Here is a 22,941-nt window from a genome sequence, read left to right on the forward strand (position 1 = left end):
TTTCCATCCTGAAAGAACTTTGTCTTTTACCCCTTGTCATCTATTCTGACTGTAATGCTGTTTCTTGACTTAACATTTCTTTTCTCATTTGTTTTTCCTGCTGGTATAATCTATTCATCTATATCATCTATTGAAAATGTGCATGAGCATGAGAATGAGCATTTCAAAATGAGAAAATATTTATAACTGAATTAAACATGCCTTTCCTAGTTACCCTTAGTTTTATCTTCCTCTTTTGCCATCTTTACATTATACTTTTACTGTAAATAACTTGAAACAAAAGCTCGTAGTATGTTACGTGATAGCACCATATAAATAAGAACCCTAGTAATAAGGATAGAAACTGAGGTCCCAGTGAGTATACCCTATTTTGTACAAATGCACATTATCTTAGAAAGCCATTTTGCTTAGCAAAATATATAGCAGTATGCTCTGTCTGGAATTAATGACTCACAGTCTCTGGCCCTAAACAATAAATTCAGGAACCACCCCCGGTTGTCCAGAGCAGTCTGCTAGTACTAAAACAACAAGGATTCCACCAAGCTCCTAAAATTGTTTTTGTTTCTTCTTCCATTTACAACCTTCTTTTTTTTTTTTTTTCATTTCTGTGACATGTGCTTTAGATTATGTTATGCATGGAGAAACTTCTTTTTTATTTATATAAACTGCGGGAATATTTTCCTCATAAAAATACATTCAGTAGGCAGACAGGCAGATGAGAAAAGTTTGTTTAGAATAGATTTGCACAGAGCTTTGAATGATTGCTTCAGTTAGAGGAAGTTTTATTTATTCTTCATTTGTTTTTCATTTAATTTTCAAGCATTATAAAGGGCCCATTTGAATCTGTCTCTGAGTGGGTGCTCTACCCATCTTTGTAACTCAGATTAAAATAAATAACATTATAAAGAAACAATAATAACCCAACAATTTTGTTGTGGCCCAGTGGCGGCCGGCTCAGCTGTTGGTGGAATCTGACAGCGATGAACACTATGGGACTGCCCTGCAGGCTGAGGACGACTTTGGGTGGTGTTTGGAATCAGAGCAGGGACTAGAGAGGCCTGTTGGCCACCAGATGGCATCTGAGTCAGGGAGCAGTGAGGAGGAACAGAGGGAGGTTGTCCCTGATTTGAGGATGCGTAGAGCAGTAAGGAGGAGCAGGGATGTGCACTCACTAGAGGCAGGGGAGGCGGGGCCTCACCAGTCTCCTCAGGAAAAGGAAGGAATTTTAAAGATTTTTTCTAAAATAATTAAAGCCAAGCTAGTTGCTACCAGACTTCAACTCACAGTGATTTGGAGTGTATATAGTGTTTAAGTATAGGAGGAGGCCAGAGAACTCAGGCCTCCTTTGCATAAGGATTTTTTTGGCTTTTAAGGGTTAACCAAGGGTTAAAAAGCAAAAAATTAATATGCAAACGAGGCCCATAGTTCTCGGGCCTCCTCCTGCAGAGGGCACGTGGTGGCTCTAGGAGCCACTATCCTAGCCTGCCTGGCCCTGGAGCCTAGCTAGACCGAATCTGGAATTTTGGCGTAGCTGGAAGGTATGTTGGTCAGAGGGAGGGGGCAGGGGGGAGGAATTCAATTTATTTGTAATTTAAGTAATTGTCATTTGTTTTTATTGTCTGTGTGTGTGTGTGTGTGTGTGTGTGTGTGTTTCTTAACTTCACTCAAACAAAATCTCTCTCAATTTGAGAGAGAGTTTGCTTGAGAAGAGAGGGAAGGAGCAGACGCAGGGAGGGGAGCCTTATTTGTTTGAGAAGAGAGAGGCAGCCCTCTCCCCCCCATCCTGCTCCCCTCTTCCTTTCCTCCTCCTCCTCTCCCCTTTCTTCGCCGGCTGCCACCTCGCCCGCCTCCTCCGATCCCCCCGCTGTGTCCGCCAGGCGTCTCGCGTTTATGGTGGGCATAAACACGAGATGCCTGGTGGACACAGACTTGGGGATGGAGGAGGTGGGGGTTGAGGAGGAACCGCGGAGGTGAAAGGCGAAGAGGGGTGGGGAGGGTGTTTGCACTTCGCAGCCATGGTTCCATCTCCCAGCAGCCCCAGGAGGAAACGGCGAAGAGGGGTGGGGGGTGTTCCAAGAGCCCCCCTCCCCTTTTGGCACTCCACAAGACTTGCCGGAGGTCTGGGAGAAAGCGGCAGGAGCAGAATGCTGTCCTCTATTGCCGGAAAGTCCGGGGAGGGAAGCGGGGCTCGTGGAGACTCGCTCGCAGTCGGCTTCTCTGGATCGGAGGGGGGGGCGATATAAGCGGAGTGGATCCTCTTGCCGCTCCGCTTCTATCGCCCCCACCCCCCCGCTCCAGAGAAGCCGGCTGCGAGCGAGTCTCCACGAGCCCCGCTTCCCTCCCCAGACTTTCCGGCAATAGAGGACAGCATTCCACTCCCGCCGCTTTCTCCCAGAGCTCCGGCAAGCCTTGCAGAGTGCCAAAAGGGGAGGGGGGGCTCTTGGAACACCCCCCACCCCTCTTCACCGTTTCCTCCTGGGGCTGCTGGGAGACAGAACCAGGGCTGCAAACACCCCCCCACCCCTCTTCGCCTTTCGCCTCCGCGGCTCTCGCTCCAGCCTGCTGCGGGGGGGTGGAGCCGCTTTTTTTCTTTTTGCCTCACCAGCCAGAAGCTTCACCGCACGTCACTGAGGAGACGGAAGCAGCTTTGGAAACAGGCTCATAGAAGGAAATAAGAAACAGGTGGCTACTGAGTGACTCCTACCAGAGAGCTTATAGGTGGGGCAATGGGAGGAGAATTTTGCAGGAAACAACAGTTATTTATCCAGGTGTGGTGAACATTTGAAGAAATCCATACATTCAGGCCTTGTTTTCCTAAGAGATAGTTTTCTGGGCTCCCAGCCAAGGGGTTGCCTATCTCGCTCCTTAGTTGTGTTAGACAGCCAAGCCGGCATCAGTCTATGTTAGAGGCTTGGGACAGAACAAATTTGGAGGAAAAGTTTGTAAACATTGAAAATATAACAGTCAATGGCCCCAAAATAAAAACCATTCCTACCACTTCTAGTAGCCACATGGCATTCTGGTCTCCAAGACTGATGTCTTAGATAAGCTTTTAATGAACTGTCTGAAAGCCAGGTGCTCTTCTGATCATGTGGCAAACAATTCCAGACAATACGGAGGATGTCTGAAAAGGCATAAGATCCTATAGATAGCAGTTTCTGAAAACATGGCTCAGAGTAAAACCTATCAAGTTTATCAAGTGGTGAGCTGTTTGTGACAAACATTCAGGGGTGGTATTTACTTACCTTCCCTACCAGTTCGCAAATGTGTGCGCGCATGCCTGTACTAAGCCTTCAGCACATGCACTTTTGGCTAAAAAAAAAAAAGACCTAAATGGGATGCCATAGAGCCAGGGCGGATGAGTGGGGCCACCCGTGATTTCCACTACCGGTTTGGGTGAACTGGACTGACCCTATAAAATACCACCTCTGGAAATATTGGTTTTGCAGACATGCAGGTCTTAAACCATGAAAGGCTTTAGGTAGCATCAAGCATTCTGAATTGCACCCAGAAGTTAATTGATAATCAGCCTATTCTCAAAGTAGGAGTTTAGTAACTAAACTCTCTTTTCATCTGAAGTGCACATATCCCACTTCTAAAACTCTTCACTTTGCTAGTTCAACTCATGTACTGAAGAGTCTTCTGACTAATGGAACAGTCAGAGCATTGAGGATGCCTTATCTCTGTCTTAAAATCTTCTAACTTAGAGACCCTGGTATTCTATTATGGCTATTCTCCTAAATTGTCAAGAGTATTAATACACTTACAGAATTAGTACTTTTTTAATGAACAATTTTATTTTTCACAATAAATTTAAAGTACCTAGCAACTTTTTGTTCAGCCCTGCAGCTCTCCTAAGGCAAGAAATACACCTCTTTATAGAAAAATCAAATACCTGTCCTGTTAATTATGCACTATACTTGTTATCAAAACATACAGCACAAATATTTGCCATGATTGTTCATCTTAAATATGATATTCCTAACCTAACTTACAACTATTGCTTAGTTATTTTTATCTTGTACTATATAACTACAAACAGTGATTAGAGAATATGACACAATAAATGTGATGGAATTTTTTTCCATCTAAATTGGGACATCTGCATTTCTTTCCCACTTTGTCCTTTAAGACCTGGTGTTTTTTGTTTTTTTAAATTGCTTTGACTTCATGGGACTCCCATCCAGTTTTATACTTGCAATCTTCACACCTGGGTTGGCATCTGTGCAGCTGAATTGCAGTTGAGAAAACTTTGTTACCTTTCACTTTCTTTTTCTTGCTGTATTACAGGTAATTTGAGAACTCAGCATTATTTCAAAAAACGAAGAAAGGAGATGCATCAGTATTATTATTATTGCTATATTGTTATTACATTATAGTTGTTTTGTAGCAAAAGCTGCATTAGCTGAATAGATCTACAAAGCATGACTTCTGCAGTTTTGTTTAAAGTACTGAAGGGTGCTTATCCTACCCTTGCTATTGATTCAGAAGTCACAGTTGGTGCCAGATAGACAGCCAAGATGCTTAGGAAAAGCATCTGATTATATTTATATATATATATATATATATATATATATATATATATATATATATATATATATATATATATATATATATATATATATATATATATATATTTGTTATATTTATGCTGATAAATAAATAAAGGGAGACTAGTATAGATCTATTTCAAGCTATTTAGCTCTCATCAGCTAGCCATACCCAAGTTTTTTGGGAATCGAACCTGTGCTCTATTGCCTCCCAGGGAGGCAATTGCCTGGGAGGCAATAGAGCACAGGTTCGATTCCCAAAAAACTTGGGTATGGCTAGCTGATGAGAGCTAAATAGCTTGAAATAGATCTATACTAGTCTCCCTTTATTTATTTATCAGCATAAATATAACAAATGTAACAAAAAAGGCAACAGTAAAAAATATTGGGTTTCTGTCTGGATGGTCTCTTGTGACGAGCCTAATGACAGAGAGTGGAATACACCAGATAAAATGGACATGAGTAACATCACTAAGCCACAATGAGATGCTCAAAAAAGTTAAGGTATCAGTTATGAACACTTTATTGAAATCTTATGGTGCAGATTAAAAGGGTAAGGCTTCAATCATGTGGTTGAAGCTGCCATCTTTTTTTTAATTTTCACATTTCTCATTTGTCTCCTTTCTAGACTAAAAAGCCTCAAATGCCACAGCCTTTTCTCATAAGGAACCTTATCAGTTCCTTAATCATCTTAGTTGTTTTGCTCTGATCCTTATCTAACTGCACATCCTTTTGGAGTTGCAGCAACAAGAATCACACACATTCACACCATTGTTCTATATTACCCTGTTGTGATATTAGCACCTCTATTTTTAGTATTGTTTCTTATTATCTCCAACATGTTGTTGCTTTTTTAAAATAGCTGCTGTTCACTGTGTCAACACCTTTATTGGACTTTCTACAATTATTCCAAGATTTCCTTACTTGTCAGTTACTGCTAGAACCCTAACCCTAACCCTAACCGTAATGTGTCAACTCCTCTAATGTGCAGAGATCCCTCTGGGGCTCTTCACAATCACATTCTGTTTTTTTCCACTTTGAACAATTGAGTGTCATCTGCAAATGTGGCTAATTCACTATTCACACCCAATCCAGGATGATTTACCAATATATTAAAAAGGACTGGTCCTAGGACAGAACCACAAAGTTTCCCCTAGTTACATCCTGCATTTTCAAAAAATATCCATTTACTCTTTGTTTTCTGTTATTTACCCAATTGCTTATCCAAAAGCAGATTTGCCCTTTTATTCTACGACTGCTGAAGTTATGGAAAAGTCTTCAATAATGGATTCCAGCAAAGACTTTTCCAAGAGCTAAGTGAATAGTGTCTACTAGTTTTCCCTTAACAACAGTTCTATTAATATCCCCAAGAAACTCTAGCAGTTCATTTATTTTACTTATTTGCAGGGCTTAAATGGCTGCCTATCTATCTAATGTTTCTAGGTAGCTCACAACAATCCTAAAAAACAGAAGTGTCCTTCCCTCCAGGCACTAGACCGCATAGCCTCCCAACTCAATCTTCTTCATAGAATAATACTTGGGAGGACAGTCAAGTCTTCAAGACTTTCTAAAAGCCTGAAAGGGTAGGAAGCCTTCAGATCTTAGGTGTAGGTAGCAAAAATAAAGACAATCAGTAAATGACATCAAAATGGAGTTTTCTATACGTCTTTGCTACTATATAATGGCAATGTAGATATTTGTTTCCTAGATAAGGTAATCCTATACTTATTCCCAGTGAAAGCCAACACTTCTCTATACATAAAGGTAAAGGTAAAGGTTCCCCTCGCATATATGTGCTAAACATTCCTGACTCTAGGGGCCAGTGCTCATCTCCATTTCAAAGCCGAAGAGGCAGCGCTGTCCGAAGACATCTCTGTGGTCATATGGCTAGCATAACTAAATGCCAAAGATGCACGAACGCTGTTACGATGCAAACCCACATTATAGGTGGGAAGCTCTTGGCTCCTTGTCACCTTAAAGCAGTATTTTCACCCTGTTGGAACCATATTCTGATAAACTAAAGTCCACCAATAAATCAATATTAGGGACTCTTTATTGATATCTAGTGGTCATCCAGAGTTTTGTAACCCAGCTCTGGTGGCCCTTATTGAGGCAGGGAGAGAAGTTCCAGAATTACAATTAAGAACCCCAGGAGATCCTTCAGAGAAATAGTTCCAAGCAGACAAATAGAAAGCTTTTGCTTTATGGATCATGTTGATCTCTTCTCCCCCTTCCCCCGGTTAATTTAGGAAATGGAATGCAAGTCAAATAAATAAAGCTTTTGTGGATTTTTTTTCCAGACCTATGACATGCTATATGGATCTCCTTTAATTAATCTAAAGTCATTTGTTCCATGATCAACAATTCTATGAAGTTCCCAGAATGAAATAAGGCCAAGGACATTTTATAAATCAAAGACTGCTTTCATTTTATCCAAGTTCAACTTTACTGTTTAGCACAGTAAATTTTCCAGAAGATGGTATAGTTGTAGAAAAGATATACTTTAAAATGTTCTTCTCCCAAAGTTCCATTTTTTTCTTGCACATAAAAAAAGCCCCAAGTGTTCTGCCATTCTGTTTCATTATACTGAGGTGCAAATAAGGAATAAAGAGGAATATGTAATAGTTTGAAGTCCTAATTATAATGTATTTATTATTGCTTCTACATAGCAGCTTTAACAGAAATCAAGCCATATTAGGAGGATAGCTGACTGATGTCAGAAATGGGAATGCAAAAATTTCTTCAATGTGCTCTTCATTAGAAAACACTTCAGTGGATTTACTATCACTCATAATTAATAACAGATGGACCTTTTCAATAATAGTTTCTGCCTACTATTCTTTTTGCTTGAACACTGATAATCCTATATTGAATGCAATCAATATCAGAAAGATTATGAGGGATAAGTAGAGAGAAAACATAAGGAGAAAGTCATAATATCTTTTAACACATGTCTAAATTGAATTTCTCAGATTGCATGCAATATTCCCCATTTAAATTGTAACATAGTGCTCTAGACATCAAAGATGAAAGTGGGTAATAGATTTTGTCAGCAAATTTGATTAGAAATCACATACCTAGAAGTCCTACTTCTCTATAAGGACCGAATTATTTTGAAATAAGCATGCCTTCCAGTAAATCACCTTCCCAGGTGAAAACTTAGCTAGTTCATCCGTATGAAAACATTTCAACACATCATTGTGGTAGATTCTCAGAGCATCATCATCATTGTCATGATCACCACCAGAGCTACCATAATAGTGCAATAAGAGTTTTAACTGGGACAGGCATCATAAACTTATTACTCTAGAATTGTCAGATCTGCCTGGCTCAGCTTGGGGGGGGGGGGCAGCTCATAGCCATCCTGCCACAAAATGAAGAAAATGGGGGGAGGATGAAAGAGGAAAAGATGAAAGGGCAATAAAGCTTTGTGTATACATGATAGGAAGTTGGAAGGGGAGAATGACAGGTGAGAAGGATCAAAGCAGCCAGATATTTACTTGAAAATGGAGTAATGTCTTATACACAGGAGGCCAAGAGGAGAAAGCACGGTCCATTCCCATTTCTTTCTTAAGGGATTGGATTGGGGCAGGTCCGACAGGAGTTTACTTGTCTTATTGGTTTCCAACTCAATTGGGTCACTAAGAGTCAGATAGCATATACATTTGATAAACTATTTGTCACTGCTCATCAGTGGCAGAACCTCAGAGTTCTTATTTAGTGGGATGTATAACAACTATTGTTATTATTATTGTATGCACAACAATGTGAAATGACAGCTGACCGCTGAAGATATCCATCATATCCATCAAGTTCTTCCCAAGAACTTAGAATATCATAATGTACTGGCACAGTATATGAGTAGATCCAAGCAATGTGGCTCATTGTAATTGGCAGATGGAAATTGTATCTATGCGACGATTTTCTAAATACTGTCCAAGATTTTTTGGTATGGCAACCAGAACGCCAATAACCACAGAGAGTTTATACCATATTCTTTCAAGTTTGATTTTCAGATCTTGATAGTTTGTGATCTTTTTAATCGTTTTCCTGATATAGACTTGTGTAATTGTTAGGATCATCCTACTTATACTTTAGGAATTAATTAGAACATTTTTTCCAATTCTGGCCTTGCTTAAATTAATCCAAATAGCTTGTTCTTAAGTAGCCAAAATGAAGCCTTCAGTTTCTTTTTTTTAATGTTCCAGTTGTAAGCCATTGCCAGTTTTTTTTCTTATCCACTGTCTCCTCAATGTTTGTAGAAATTAATATTCTGATATGGTGAGTAATAACATATTCCTAGAAAAGTTACAGCCTCAACCTTTTGCTTTACATTTCTAAATGTTTCAAGTCATTAGGTGTGGCCCAGGTTTTGATAGCTTTAATGTTCAGTTTCATCTTTTGCAATTTTCTCACTCTTTGGATGTATTATTTACCAATCACATTTTTAACTTGTCCATGTTTGATACTACCCAACTGTAAAATGTACAGATACTTATAAAGTTTATTCTGGTGGTTTCTGATGTTTTGGCCATTCAGTATTTTAATTCAAAACCAATCTATTGCTACTCTGATTTGCTGGCCAATTTCGGGTGCTGAAATTAATTTATAACTATTAAAACTGTACATTATAAATGAAAGAAAATATTTGTAGCTCATATGGTAGATATTGGTAGTGGCTTGTTCTCCGAACTTGCTGTTTAGCTTCTGAACATTTTGTCACCAGACTAGGTGACATCCTCAGTGGGATTTTGGTTGAAACATCTTGTTTCAGTTCTTCATCCCTTTTATTGATCTCATGTGGTCAGCTGACGGTCACATGACTCACCAACCACATGAGATCAATAAAAGGGGTAAAAAACTGAAACAAGATGCTTTGACTGAAATCCAGCTGAGGATATCACCTAGCCTGGTGACAAAATTTTCTGAAATTAAACAGCAAGTTCAGAGAACAAGCCACCACCAAAATTGTACATATTCAGACCTCTTTCTCACTCTATGCAGTGAGACAAATTAAAATCTGTTATATGCCACCTGACACCCAGAGACTCATCATCTTCTCTAGGAAAAAATGTTCCATGAAAGCCAGGAGCTTCTGATAGCACTGGACTGAGTGTCCTATAAATATATAGATTTAGAAAATGGTGCATGAACTCATTTTTATTGTAAAGTAGAATTATAAAAGGGTCAGGGTTTTTTGTTTGTTTGTTTGAAAAGCCATTAAGGTTGAATAAAGCTTGAAACAGTTGGTAGCACTGAAACGCTCTTCTAAACAAATCTGTTGATATCAATAACTAATTACATCGCAGTTCCAGCTCACTAACATAGATTGATAGTTCCATTATAGTGTTTAATTAGACTACTTTTTAATTTATCAGTAAGAAATTATCTAAATGGCAAAGGAATAGATGTCTATAAGGAGTGAGGGAATAAACTAGTCAAGGGGTACAAAATTGTGTCATCACTATGCACATTTTGCTCTGATGAGATAAAGGAAGCCTGCAAGTTTGTCCAGCTTCATTTTTGTCCAAAAATGATTAATTAGTCTCATATCTAACTGTAATTTTAAAAATCATCTAACTTGTTCAAATTTATTCTCCCAGAATTTATTATATGCTGGCTGGGGAATTCTGGGAATTGACGTCCATACATCCTAAAGTTGGCCAAGTTTGAAAATTAAATGGTGCTATTCCTTGGAATAATTAAAGCAGTTCATCCAGCATGTCTTCTCCTGCTTCAAATGTTTCTGCAGTTCCACACCAACATTTTTGAGTTAACTGGAGAGGTTCTTTAAACGTTCCACTAAGCAGGCTTAGTACAGTTCTCATTGTTTGCAGGCCCATTTGAATGCTAAAGGGCTTTTCCCACTGCTAAAATGAAGTGCTACCCACCCATCCTTGAAATGGCACGAAACCATTCTAGCATAATATTGGCTGCCCCATTGTCAGTTTCTATTACCCTGCTTCTATTGCTCTGTTTTGAATCAGTGGAGGCATCTTAGATTTCTTCAAAACAGGACTATAAGATATGAGCTGAAAAAAATTCAGACAACCATGAAACATCTGAAGGAAGGTCACATTTTCTGGATTTTTCTTTGCTGCTCCTTTGGATTTTTACAATCCACATTGTATGGTCCTAATTCCAGTTCATTCCTATCCTGGATAGCATGGACAAAATTGAAGGCTGAGAAAAGTTGTAAAGAAATCAATCCATCCTGATGTGGTGTAGAATTAAGACTGGAAACATTCAGGCTCAGATTGACCTCAACAGTGGAAGGGAAATTACTTTGAGCCAGTTCACTATTTTTCAACCCAATTTACCTCACATAATTCTTGTTATGAAGAAAAGTTAGGGGATAGAATTTGGAAGACTTTTGGCATCACTTCTCTCAGATGACAAATCTGACAAATAAATATAATTATTATGGACTTTTTGCTGAATATGAATTAAAAATAAATTGGAGATGTGGGGATTTGCTGATTAACAAGGGTTGTTAATGAGAAGGGAACCATGATATGATATGTAATTTGGCAAAGAAGAGATACTAATTATCATGTTTGTAACTGCTACAAAAAGAGTGGAAGTTACTTCTTTAGATATTTCTTTTCCTTAGTCTTTTGATGTCTTACATTTTTTCTTTTTTTCTTTCATATCTCTTTCTTCTAATTTTATTTTTATATTTCTGTAGCATTTTAATCTAAATCATCTTTTCATAAAATTATATTTTAAAAAATGAATCTGATAAATAAAAAGTGAGTACTATACTTTATCTTTTTCTCCCTTGAAAAATCAGTGGAATATTTTCTATTACTTGGCTTTAGATTTCCACTTACTTATTCTTTACTGTACTGTAACAGCCTTTTCTGACATCTTTTTTTTTTATTCTATCCCACCCTCAAACCTTCGGCTAAACTTGATTCAAGCTAGAACACCTGTTGAGCACAAGAAACAATGTTCAAAAAGGCATTCAAAATGATCATGGGGCTGAAACTCAGGGACTGAAGAGGGTAATGTTGAAGAAAGAGTTGGAGTATTTGACCATGAGAAAAAAGAGAAATTGACTATGATAAAACCATATACTTCTACACATGAAATGAAGAATGGGAAGATGGGAAAGGAATACTTGCTTTCTCACAATCTAATCATAAGCAATATGATTCTGAGTACTATTTCTGAAAGATCTATGTGGGAACAGATCCATTGCTTCTTGTGCTGATTTCTGGGGAAAATGAAACACTTTACAAAATAGGAATCACTTTTATTTTGCTTTGAATGATTATTGTTTCACCTTATGTTTGACTATATGTGCATTTTTATTAATTTATTCATTCATTTTGCTCTGTATTCATTCCTTGTTCCTTTTCATTCAGAGTTTCTGTTGCTTATTGTTGTTTTTATTGGTCCTTTTTTATTTCCTGAATAATAACAGCTTCCTGGACACCAGCAGAAAGCCATGTTATTCTGACTTTTTAAAAAACATTTAGAATATTTTCAAGATAAATCTGTTACTAGTGTTTTAAATTATACCCAGATATTATGCAGAGATTTGATTGTTTAGAGTTTTTCCTTTTCATCACTTTTTCACCAATCTCCTCATTTTTTAGAAGTTTCTCCCTTTGTAGTTAATTGTGACTGTGCAAGACTAGTCCAATTTTCTGTTTTTATGTATACTAAATCTAATAGCATTCTGGTTACTGTTTCCTATTGATTACTTAACGATTACAATTCACACTAGATTATGATCACTGTTTAGGATTAAGTGTAAGAAAGCTTCCCTCTGACTGGTTCTAAGACAAATTGTTTTAAGACACAAATATTTGGAATATAATATTTGGAATATGGTTTATAGGTCATGGTCTGAACATAAATATATTTAGTCTATATGTGAGTCATTGAAATCCTTCATTAGGATATCTATTTTTTTTACATCTGTCTGATTTATTTCAATATCTCATGATTTCTAATCATGCACTAAGGCAATGAATAAAATTGTCAGAGCTGCCACCCTGTGCTTCCCACTACCTTTTATAGCCACATTGGTAATTAAGATAAGCCGCACCGCACGAGTGTGCACACCCATCACCTTGTGACCCAGAGCAAAACCACCCGGCAATTAATCATGGATTGTTAGCATGAATTTCTTCAGTTTGTGTAGGTGGGACGGTGAGTCTTGGCAGCTGGCCCAGTCTTCTCCTCTGAATGGCTGCTCCAGGCCTCGGAGCTGACATCACTATTTTGATAAGGTGAAAGATAATATATCCTTAATTTAATTTCATTTTGTGGACAGATAGCATCATACATTCAATAGAGAAATCTAGTCTTCTATTTTTGACTGTATCAGCAAATCAGATATTGTCTGTCTTCAGTTCCTAAATTCTTTAGATAGAGAGGAATACGTAAGCAGTTAAACCTATAACAATAAGTCAAGGAGGATTGAACTTGGCATTCAAAAATCCATTAGAATAGTAAAAACACACCTCCTTAATATTTAGATGAGCATTAGTAGTAACATGCTAAGCATATTATGGGATCACACATGGTACATGGAGGCTTGTGGGCAGGTACAAAAACATCAGTGATGTGTCAATGAATGAACTCTGCTTGTTGTTTGCTGAAGAAAAAGCATGAGCTATGGTGGCGCAGTGGTTAGAATGCAGTACTGCAGCCTACTTCTGCTGACTGCCAGAGCCTGCAGTTTGGCAGTTTGAGTCTCACCGGTTCAGCTTGACTCAACCTTCCATCTTTCTGAGGTTCATAAAATGAGGGACCAGATTGTCAGGAGCAATATACTGATTCTATAAAATGCTTAGAGAGGGCTATAAAGCATTGTGAAGTGGTATATAAGTCTAAGTGATATTCCTATTACTATATGAAATTTAGTGCCTGAGAGAGGCAAAAGATTGTCTACTTGTCTGAGAGGTCAGCAAGAGAGCATCTTTATTTAAAATAAAGAGGGGAGGTGGTTCCGCCTTTTTGGCTTGAAATCTATTGGTCAAAGGGACACTGGGCCCAAGGAATTGTTGGCTTTTTCAGATAACACTTGGAAGGGAGGCATCTGTTAGATTTTATCACTTACTTAATATAAATAGCAATACCTCTACCAATATTCACATTCTTTAACTTTCCTAGTAAAATCTGTATCCAAGAATGACTGTAGCCCAATGATGTTCTTCATCCAATCAGATTTTTGCTCGATATTCTTACAATCAAGCATTTGTATTCCTCACCTTGGCTTCAAGATGTCTAGCATTGGCACAGTCATACTTATAGACCATGTCTTTTAGAAATGCTGATTTTCTTCCAGCCTCTAGGAGCTGTTGTTATACATCTTCACAGGCAAGTTTAATAAAGTCTTCCTTGGTACCTCCATGAAAGGTAGATCCTAAGTCTTGGTTTCAGACTTCATTTCAAGCAGTTTGCAGAATGGCAGGTAAATCTTGGCTGCATATGATAGCTTAGTCATTATAGTGCCATGGTAAAATATATAACAGAAGTACAGCTACTATTATGGCTGTAATATGAGACTAAGGGGAAATTAGTATTTTGCTGAACTTCCAGAATAGTGGAAAGTATACCATTCTCTACAGAAGTATTATTTATTATGTCTAGAAAGAACAGTTTTTTCACATCCCAGAGACCAGATTTGTTATTTATAAAATTTCTGACAAACCTTGAACTAGTCCTATATCCCTAGTTATCCCAGGAATGTAGGCAAATACTATAGACCAATTTCCCCAAATCTTTAAAGACTTTTAAAAAACCCTAATTATACATTTCTTTTTTTTATTATCTGCAATCTTAAGCTGCTTGAGTCTGATGAATAAACCAACTGGAAATAAAACAGGTTTAGGAAATCCCTTTCTGGATTTCAATTCTTTCCTCCACTTTGATCACAATGATGGTCTAATACCCGGACACTATTACCAAGTCCAATTTATACCACATTGTGGGGGTGGAAAGGAAGTAATGCTTCGTATATTTGCTTGAGCTTCTGGATGAAAAACAAGACATAACATCTAGTTAATGGGTAAAGAATAAATAAATAATGTGGCTCATGGATCCAAATTGCTTCTTTGAACAATATCTAAAATGAGAAAATGAGACAAAGCTAATTTATCCTATTTTACACTCAACTTAAATTTCAAATAAAAAAGACTTACCTTTCAAAAAATTTAAAGATCTAAATATTCTTTCCATGAATTCTAATGATTGTTTTAGTTTCTGTAGAGTTATAAAAATTGGACAATTCATTTCCCCCCAAATTCTGTAGGGGAAAGAATCATCATGCTGATTAGTTAATAGGAAAATAGAAGAATTGTGGTCCATTGGCACCAATTCCTCATTTCCTTAAAAATAAAAGTTTGCAGATACTCAGTGTTCAATTTTTAATTCAAACCGTGAATAAAGGCAAATAAAATATGAACAGTTGGGAGCATTGAGATGCTCAGAAGAAGTGGTACTTCTTTAATAATTGAAAGCATTGGCAATATGGCTTTGGGTTTTAGTAATACTCTAAAAAAATGCAGTAGAAAAAAAATATAAGTCTTCTAGTAATCCAAAAGTCTTCAACTCAAACAAAAGGCAATGTTTTCTAAGATGAACTGTCAGAACTGTTCTAGAGGATCCTACGGCAATAAATAAAGCAAACTGCAGGGGGTGCAGAAATCTGTTTTAAAAATTGGCAGAGAAAATTACTGGAAATCATCCTCTTGATGCTACTGTCAGCATTATCTTTTAGGAATTCACACAATTCTGGTTATTATTGCCTTTAGCCATTTCTTTATCCATTGCGATAGTTTTGGACAACCTGCTGTTCTGGCATGAGATCTAAAACAAATGCCTCCAGCCTTGACCATATGTTTGTTCATTGGTCATATTCAGGGTTGCCAGATGCCTTTTCCATTTGGTGTAAAGCCACATACAATATTCCACAACAAGAGATCAATCACACATACCCCTTAATCTTTTCAGCCCTTTAATATCCTACTATATAGGAAAATCAATCTATTCTTCTTTTGAGTTTTTGTGGGTTTTTTACACCAAACCGTTACATCAAATATAAATAAAGCATCAGAAAATATTGAATTCAATTTTAATAAGGACTTTCAATTAAAAGCTTAGCCCTGCCAACTGAACTCAATGTGTATTGCAGCATACATTCAAGAAGCTCAGATTTCAAGCAGAAGTTTGGAGTTGCTACATTAGGAACTGATTTCAAGCAATTGTCCCCATTTCTTCTTCCCAAAGTATTCTTAGAGAGAGGGTTCATGATCTACCGAAGGAATTAAGAATTGTGTTAGAATTATTAGAAAGATTAAAGGAACTAAAATAAAACAATATAAAAAAGTAATAGAAATGCAAAACAAAGTGTAGAGAATTAACAACGAATTTAGAGACACTGGTGTTGAAGAAAATATGTTTCATAGTTCTCATAAGAAAATTATTGTTGGAATAAGCAATTAACAAGAAATAAAAGCCACATAACCACAATATTAGATACGTGACAAAAATATTCATATAGAGTTAATAAAAATGGAAGAATAGCCTCAGCACAAAAACATTTCTTACGTGTTCTTATTGTGACTGTTTTTGATTTACTTAGAGACCTTCTGAAAGTATGTTTATTTTGGCCTCAATATTATTTGAATTGTGCATCCTATGTTTTTTAGTAAAAAAGTGAGTGATGCTAACACATTCTTCTTCTACATTTTGACTCCCTAGTTTGCATGTGAGCTATGTACATGAAGAATTGGTAATGTCTGCCCATATTATAAATAACAGCCAACAGATTATTTTAGATCCACAAAAGAAAAAAAATTAACCATTTATTCTGAAAAGTCAAATCATTTTCCTGACATCACTGGGGCCCACTTGCAGCACAGAACTGGCTGTAAACTGGCTTTACAATGGCTATTAACTTACAACAGCTATAAAGTGAGAGTCTTATGAGATACTAACTTTTGACTTCCACTAAAGTTACTGTGTCAGTGTGCTGCTGTCTTGTACTTTGAAAGCATCAACCAATATATTTTTCTTCTACAACAGATGATATATAGAAAGTAAATAGATATTTAACTGGTTTCCTTAGTAATAGACATTATTTTTTTCTGAGTTACAGAATTATAGAACCAAAAGGCTAGAAATATCTTAATCCAATCCCCTGCCCATGACAAGAATCCTCAGACCCTCTCAAGTAATCAGCCATGTACAGCAAATCTCCAATAGTGAATGCCTTGGAGAGATAGGTCATTTAAGTGAAGAGCCGAGGTGGCGCAGTGGTTAGGGTGCAGTACTGCAGGCCACTTCAGCTGACTGTTATCTGCAGTTCAGCGGTTCTAATCTCACCGGCTCAAGGTTGACTCAGCCTTCCATCCTTCCGAGGTGGGTGAAATGAGGACCCAGACTGTGGGGGCGATATGCTGACTCTGTAAACCGCTTAGAAAGGGCTGAAAGCCCTATGAAGCGGTATATAAGTCTGCTATTGCTGTTACATCACAGCTCTCATAGGCAGGAAATTCTTCCTTATTTTGAGTTTGTATTGATCTCTCTAAAACTTCCACCTATTGGTTCTTTTCCCGGCCTCCAAACCCCTTATCATATTTTAGCTATTCTCTGTATTTTGTACAGTATCTTTCTTGAATTATGATGACCAGAACTGGACACAGACTTGCAGATGTAATATGACCAGTGCAGGAAAGAGTAGAACTATCATTTTCCAGGACCTTGACATTATACCTCTATTGATACGGCTCAGAAGTGTCACGACATTTTTGACAGTTGAAGTATAGAGCTAACTCATGTATAATCTGTAGTCCATCAGGATGTCAAGTCCTTTTCACAACAATATTTGCCAAGCCAGGTATTGGCTATCTTATAGCTGCACATCTGTTTTTGTTTTCTGTTTTTCTATCTAGGTGTAAAAATCTCTCATTTCTAATCACTGATCACTATTGATGGGATAGCACTCAATATTCAAATCTTTTGAGATCCATTTGAATCATGAGCCTACCTTCCTCTCCCAGCTTTGTGTTATCTGGAATTTGATGAGCAGATGGAAATATGGAAGAACTCTGGGCCCAAAGACAGAACACTGGGGTACTTCAATGTATACCTTGCATGTATATGTAGATGCATTAAGGACCACATGTTGAATATAGTTGTTCAACTAACTATAGATCCAACTGGCAAGGAGGTCATCTATCCATATTTCCCCATTTTGTCAAGAGGGAAGCTTTGAGCAAATGTCTAACTAAAGTCTAAGTATATTACATCCACAGTATGATGTTAGTCTACTCATCTAATCATTTTGCTAAAGAAAAGGAAGATTTTTTTAAGAAACACATGCTAAAATAATGACATATTTCCTGGGATCTTGGCCATCACATTTGAAGATTTTAATCTGTAACTTCTGGTGGGTGGGTGAGTGGGTGGGTGGACTTTAAAACACACCCAGAACTGTATTGTTTTGTTTAAAAAAATCCTTAATATTTACCAATGTTCAGCAAGGTTTTCAATCTTGGGGTCATAGTCTTCTGTATAGGTGTACAATATGCTCATCCCTTCCCTTTTATTGGGTCTGCTTCAGTGCTCGGTTGCAGGCAGTACACCCTGGTATGGGTGTATCGGATCCTGCCCGGAGCACTGGGTACCATTCCGGTATGGTGCTCCAGAGGGCCCACTCACCCGCCCATGCTACTTAAAGCTGTCAGCACTTCCGCACACGTGCATGGCACATACAGCACCTGTGCGACACTCCGCTGAGCAGATGGAGCATCATGGAGGCTTGTGGAAGCTTCATTTGATGCTACAACACATGCGCACACCACGCACATGTGCGCATGCGCTGCATGCATGCCTGTAGATGACACCGGGGCCGTTCCAACTGCAACCGACCATTGGTCTGCTTCTTTTGAAGAAATTCTTTAAGATATTTCAATCTTGAGTTCCATTTCAACATGTTTCTATAGTATCAAATGTCATATCACACACACACCAAAAAAATAACAAGGATTTTTTGTTTGTTGTCCGTACTCTGTGCTTTGATTTTTTGACACAACTGAGCATTTTAAGTATCGCCCTTTTTATATTTATCTACTACATCTTCCCATTTGGATTCAGTTTAAAGCTTGCCAGAGGACTCAAAAAAGATGCTTCTCAAAAACGTCCTTCTCACTCAATAAGACTGTTTCAGAGATCCCTCTGCAGAGTCCTCCAATCCTTACTCTAAATGCAGTTCCATGAAGTATATTTAACATTATGCGGCATCACATAAACAGAAGCCTATATGGAGATTACTATTTAGAACAAGTATTCATCAGACTCTATGGCACCAAAGAGCCTAATGTACCCTTTCCCCTTCAATAGTCCAATATGAGTAAAAATAAGAAGAACTCAAAATCAGGCCAAGGCAGCAGTGCAATGCTATAAAATATGGGTGTGAAACTTTTTGATGGCCAGGGTTCAGGCTGAACATGGTTGAGGAGAACTAAATAGAAAGCAATGATATTTATGTATTGAATAAAGGTAAAGGTTCCCCTCGCACATGCTAGTTGTTCCCGACTCTAGGGGATGGTGCTCATCTCTGTTTCAAAGCCAAAGAGACGATGCTATCCGAAGATGTCTCCGTGGTCATGTGGCTGGCATGACTAAAACCCGAAGAGGCACAGAGCACTGTTACCTTCCCACCAAAAGTAGAGCCAACACTGTCAGAAGACGTGTCCATGATCATGTGGGCGGCATGATTAAATGCCAAAGGTGCACAGAGTGTTGTTACCTATCCACTAAAGATGGTCCATATTTTTCTATTCACATTTTTACATGCTTTCAAACTGCTAGGTTGGCAGAAGCTGGAACAAGTAATGGGAGCTCACTCGGTTATGGGACGCTAGGGATTCAAACCGCTGAATTGCTGACCTTCTGATTGACAAGCTCAGTGTCTTAGCCACTAAGCCACCATATTAGTATATATTGAATACTTCATATATTAAGGTGAACTAATGTTTTTCTGTTGAGTTAGTTTGTTTAAATTCATGCCTGGCTTATTTTAGGAGCTGCTATCTTTTGACCAGAGGACATCCAGAGGCCACAGAAAGGGAGATTTAATGATGATTGCGGTTGAATTATCAGTTACTTGCCACTGATATCAAAGAATGTGATATTCCAGCCATCTGATCAAGGCTGAACAGAAATTTTAGATGAGGACATTTTCTCTATTGCTCTATCAATGACTAGTTTAACTACTGGTTACCTTTGCCTAAGCATTTCAAAGTTACCTTTGAAATGAATAGCCAATAAGGAGCTTGAATACTATTTTGCAGTCTTCTTGGTCAAATTTTGGTGCGTCTAGGAATGGGAGACTTATTACAGCAACATTATATTGTACTTTTTTTTCTTATCATCCCAACTGATTTTAGAATGGTATTTTATTGGATATATAAAAGCAGCCTTACTGCCTAAATGTAACGGTTTCCTGAAATAATCACCAAGGAAAATACAGCTGGTTCTGTGAATAATTTGGGGTGTGCTGCTCCTATACCTTAATGGCAATTGATCTCCCAGAAAACAATGCAATCTATTTAATCTCCAGAGTATCAAGCAGGTAGATTGGAGTTTAGTGAATTACACCCAAGGGCTGTCTCTAACCTTCAGTGGTGGTGCTATATTATTTCACTTTGTGACAGTTTAATACAGTTCCTGATCGTTAATATGATTTTAATATCTGACAGTGCAAAAGGGTAATAATGTTGTGGAGCTGGTAAAGTAGAGGAGAATAAAATAGCCATCACAGTCCGTGATTCACTGCTGAGTATGTCATCCCTGAAAAATATGTTTTATTGCCTTGGTGTAGCTTCGTGGCTCAGGGAAGGCATCATTCATTTCAACACAGAGACCTGGAAGAAGCATGTTAATTCCACATTGTGCCAGGCTTCCACCTGTGATTAACAGGCTCTACTCACTACAATGTGCATTTCAAATGTCCCCTCGGTGACTACAAATTTTCTCATGTGGTGGCAAGGCAGCAGAGAAGAAGCGAGCTGTGCACCCATAGAACATCACATGATCTATGCAGTTCACTATTTATGGCCAAAATGGCTTGCCTGGCTGAGGCCCAGCAGAATTCCAGGCTACAATAGGTTAAGAAAAAGGAATACAGGAAAGGTGGAAGATCAATAGTGAATCATGATTATCAGCTTTGGTTCAGAAAAGGAAGAACCAAAGCCACACTGATGTCCCTCCTACATCCATTCGCTATTTATTGCCAGTAGAGAATGAAAGATTCTGACCTAAATTTCCTATCAAATTATTAGAAAAATAGCATAATCAGCTTTCTTTTATTCCAAATTTATATTGAGCGAGTTAATTACTTTGGGTAATTATGCTCTTCTTTTTTTATTTGAAAATAATAAGAGTGCCTAAATGTGGTTGAAAAATAATTTTAAATAAACAGATTAAGTGAGAATTAATCAAGATAAAGTTAGGGTAACCCTGTGATATCTGCTTGCTACTTGTGATATTATACTATCTTAGTGGCACTTTCAACCCTTTGCCCTTTTTGTTTTGAACAATTTCTCTGGGTTCACAGCATGCTAAACCAAGTTATTATACTATTTGCTATCTTACTCTTTTATTTTATTTACATCCCATTATTTTTATTTTTACAAATCAATAAAATATACATTATGCTCCATCATAATTTATCTGCAACAATGAGTTGAGAGAGAGAGTGTGTGTGATCAATCCAAGGACATCCAGCTGATTTGGATGTTCTAATGGAAGTCAGCTTCTTTTCCAGTATAATTTGCTTAGCATCGTCAAGTCCATGCTGCAGCCAATTTGCCACGGCCAACTCACGGTGGGACAATTTGCCATGGAACAAGAGTTACACTAATATTGCAGAAATGGTGGAATAGAATCATTAAAGAAAGGACAGCAAAGGAACAATAAAATGAAATGTGAAAGACAAAAATTAAAATCATTTTTAAATAGCAATAGCAGTTCGACTTATATACAGCTTCATAGGGCTTTCAGCCCCCTCTAAGCGGTTTACAGAGTCAGCATATCGCCCCCACAGTCTGGGTCCTCATTTTACCCACCTCGGAAGGATGGAAGGCTGAGTCAACCATGAGCCGGTGAGATTTGAACAGCCGAACTGCAGTTAGCAGTCAGCTGAAGTGGCCTGCAGTACTGCACTCCAACCACTGCGCCACCTCGGCTCTTCTAATTATTTTAAATAATAAATTGAATTGTTGAATTGTCCGGTGGCGAATTGTCCCATGGCGAGTTGCCCACTGGAAGTTGGCTGAGGTTAGTTGTCCCATTCTGCAAGCCAAAAAGCTGAAAACTGATTAGGTGAAGGTGTTATATTTATGCAACAGAAAGAGTCTAGCAAACATGTCTGCTTGGGATAAGGACTTCAGTTTTTAAAAAAATCAGGGTGGCTTCACTAGCTGATTCCATGATAATTCTTGTAGCTGTGGGGCAGTGGTGGGTTGCAGGCAGTATGCCCAAGTACGGGCGTACTGGAGCCTGCCTGGAGTACCGGGTAGCATTCCGGTATAGTGCTCTGGAGGGCCCACCCGCCTACCCTCGCTCCTTACCTGTCTTTAAAGTCTTTGGTGCTTCTGCACACGTGCATGGTGCATTCAGTGCCTGCGCGATGTTCCACTGAGCCGCTAGAGCACTGCAGAAGCTCACAGAGGCATCACTGGACAGTATGCTGCATGCGTGCTGCATGCATCCATGTGGATGACACCGGGATCCAGAACCCACCACTGCTGTGGGATGGGGGGAGGGGATAAAAATATTACAAGGAACCAAGGATGACCTTTGCAAACTAAGATTATGCAAAAATCCCCCTCACCTCTTTTGATTTGTATTGCAGATTCCCGAGGATTGATAAAATAATGGCAAATATAACAAAAATTATTATCTACATAAGGTAATAGAAGCATAAAGCTGGATCCATGCATTTAGGACAAATTAAAGCAAAGACAACATGCTTCTCAATAAACCTCCAACTCTTCCTTAAAACTCATTTTGGAAACTCAAAACTGTTTGGGGTCACCAACCTTTTAGCAAGTGTTATTTAGGTCAGGAGGAAGAAAATTAACTCACCTTTTCCACAACCCTAGAAAGGGGAGGTTAGAAACTGGATGAAAGTAGTCCAGGCAAGTGAAATCCAATGATGTTTTTTTAAAAAAGAGGGAGCAAACCAGGGTCTTCTTAAAAGCTCCTTGTTGTTTGCTTGAAGACCTTTCATTATTCAACTAGGTAATGTTAACAACATCATGCAATCATCATCATGTAACACCAGATAAACAATCAAGAACAAAACAGTACCCAAATTAAGGAACAACCAAGCAGAAAACGATGCTTCCACCAACATTGGCAG

The sequence above is a fragment of the Thamnophis elegans genome, chromosome 1, assembly GCF_009769535.1.
Source record: "Thamnophis elegans isolate rThaEle1 chromosome 1, rThaEle1.pri, whole genome shotgun sequence".
In the NCBI taxonomy this organism is placed as follows: domain Eukaryota; kingdom Metazoa; phylum Chordata; class Lepidosauria; order Squamata; family Colubridae; genus Thamnophis; species Thamnophis elegans.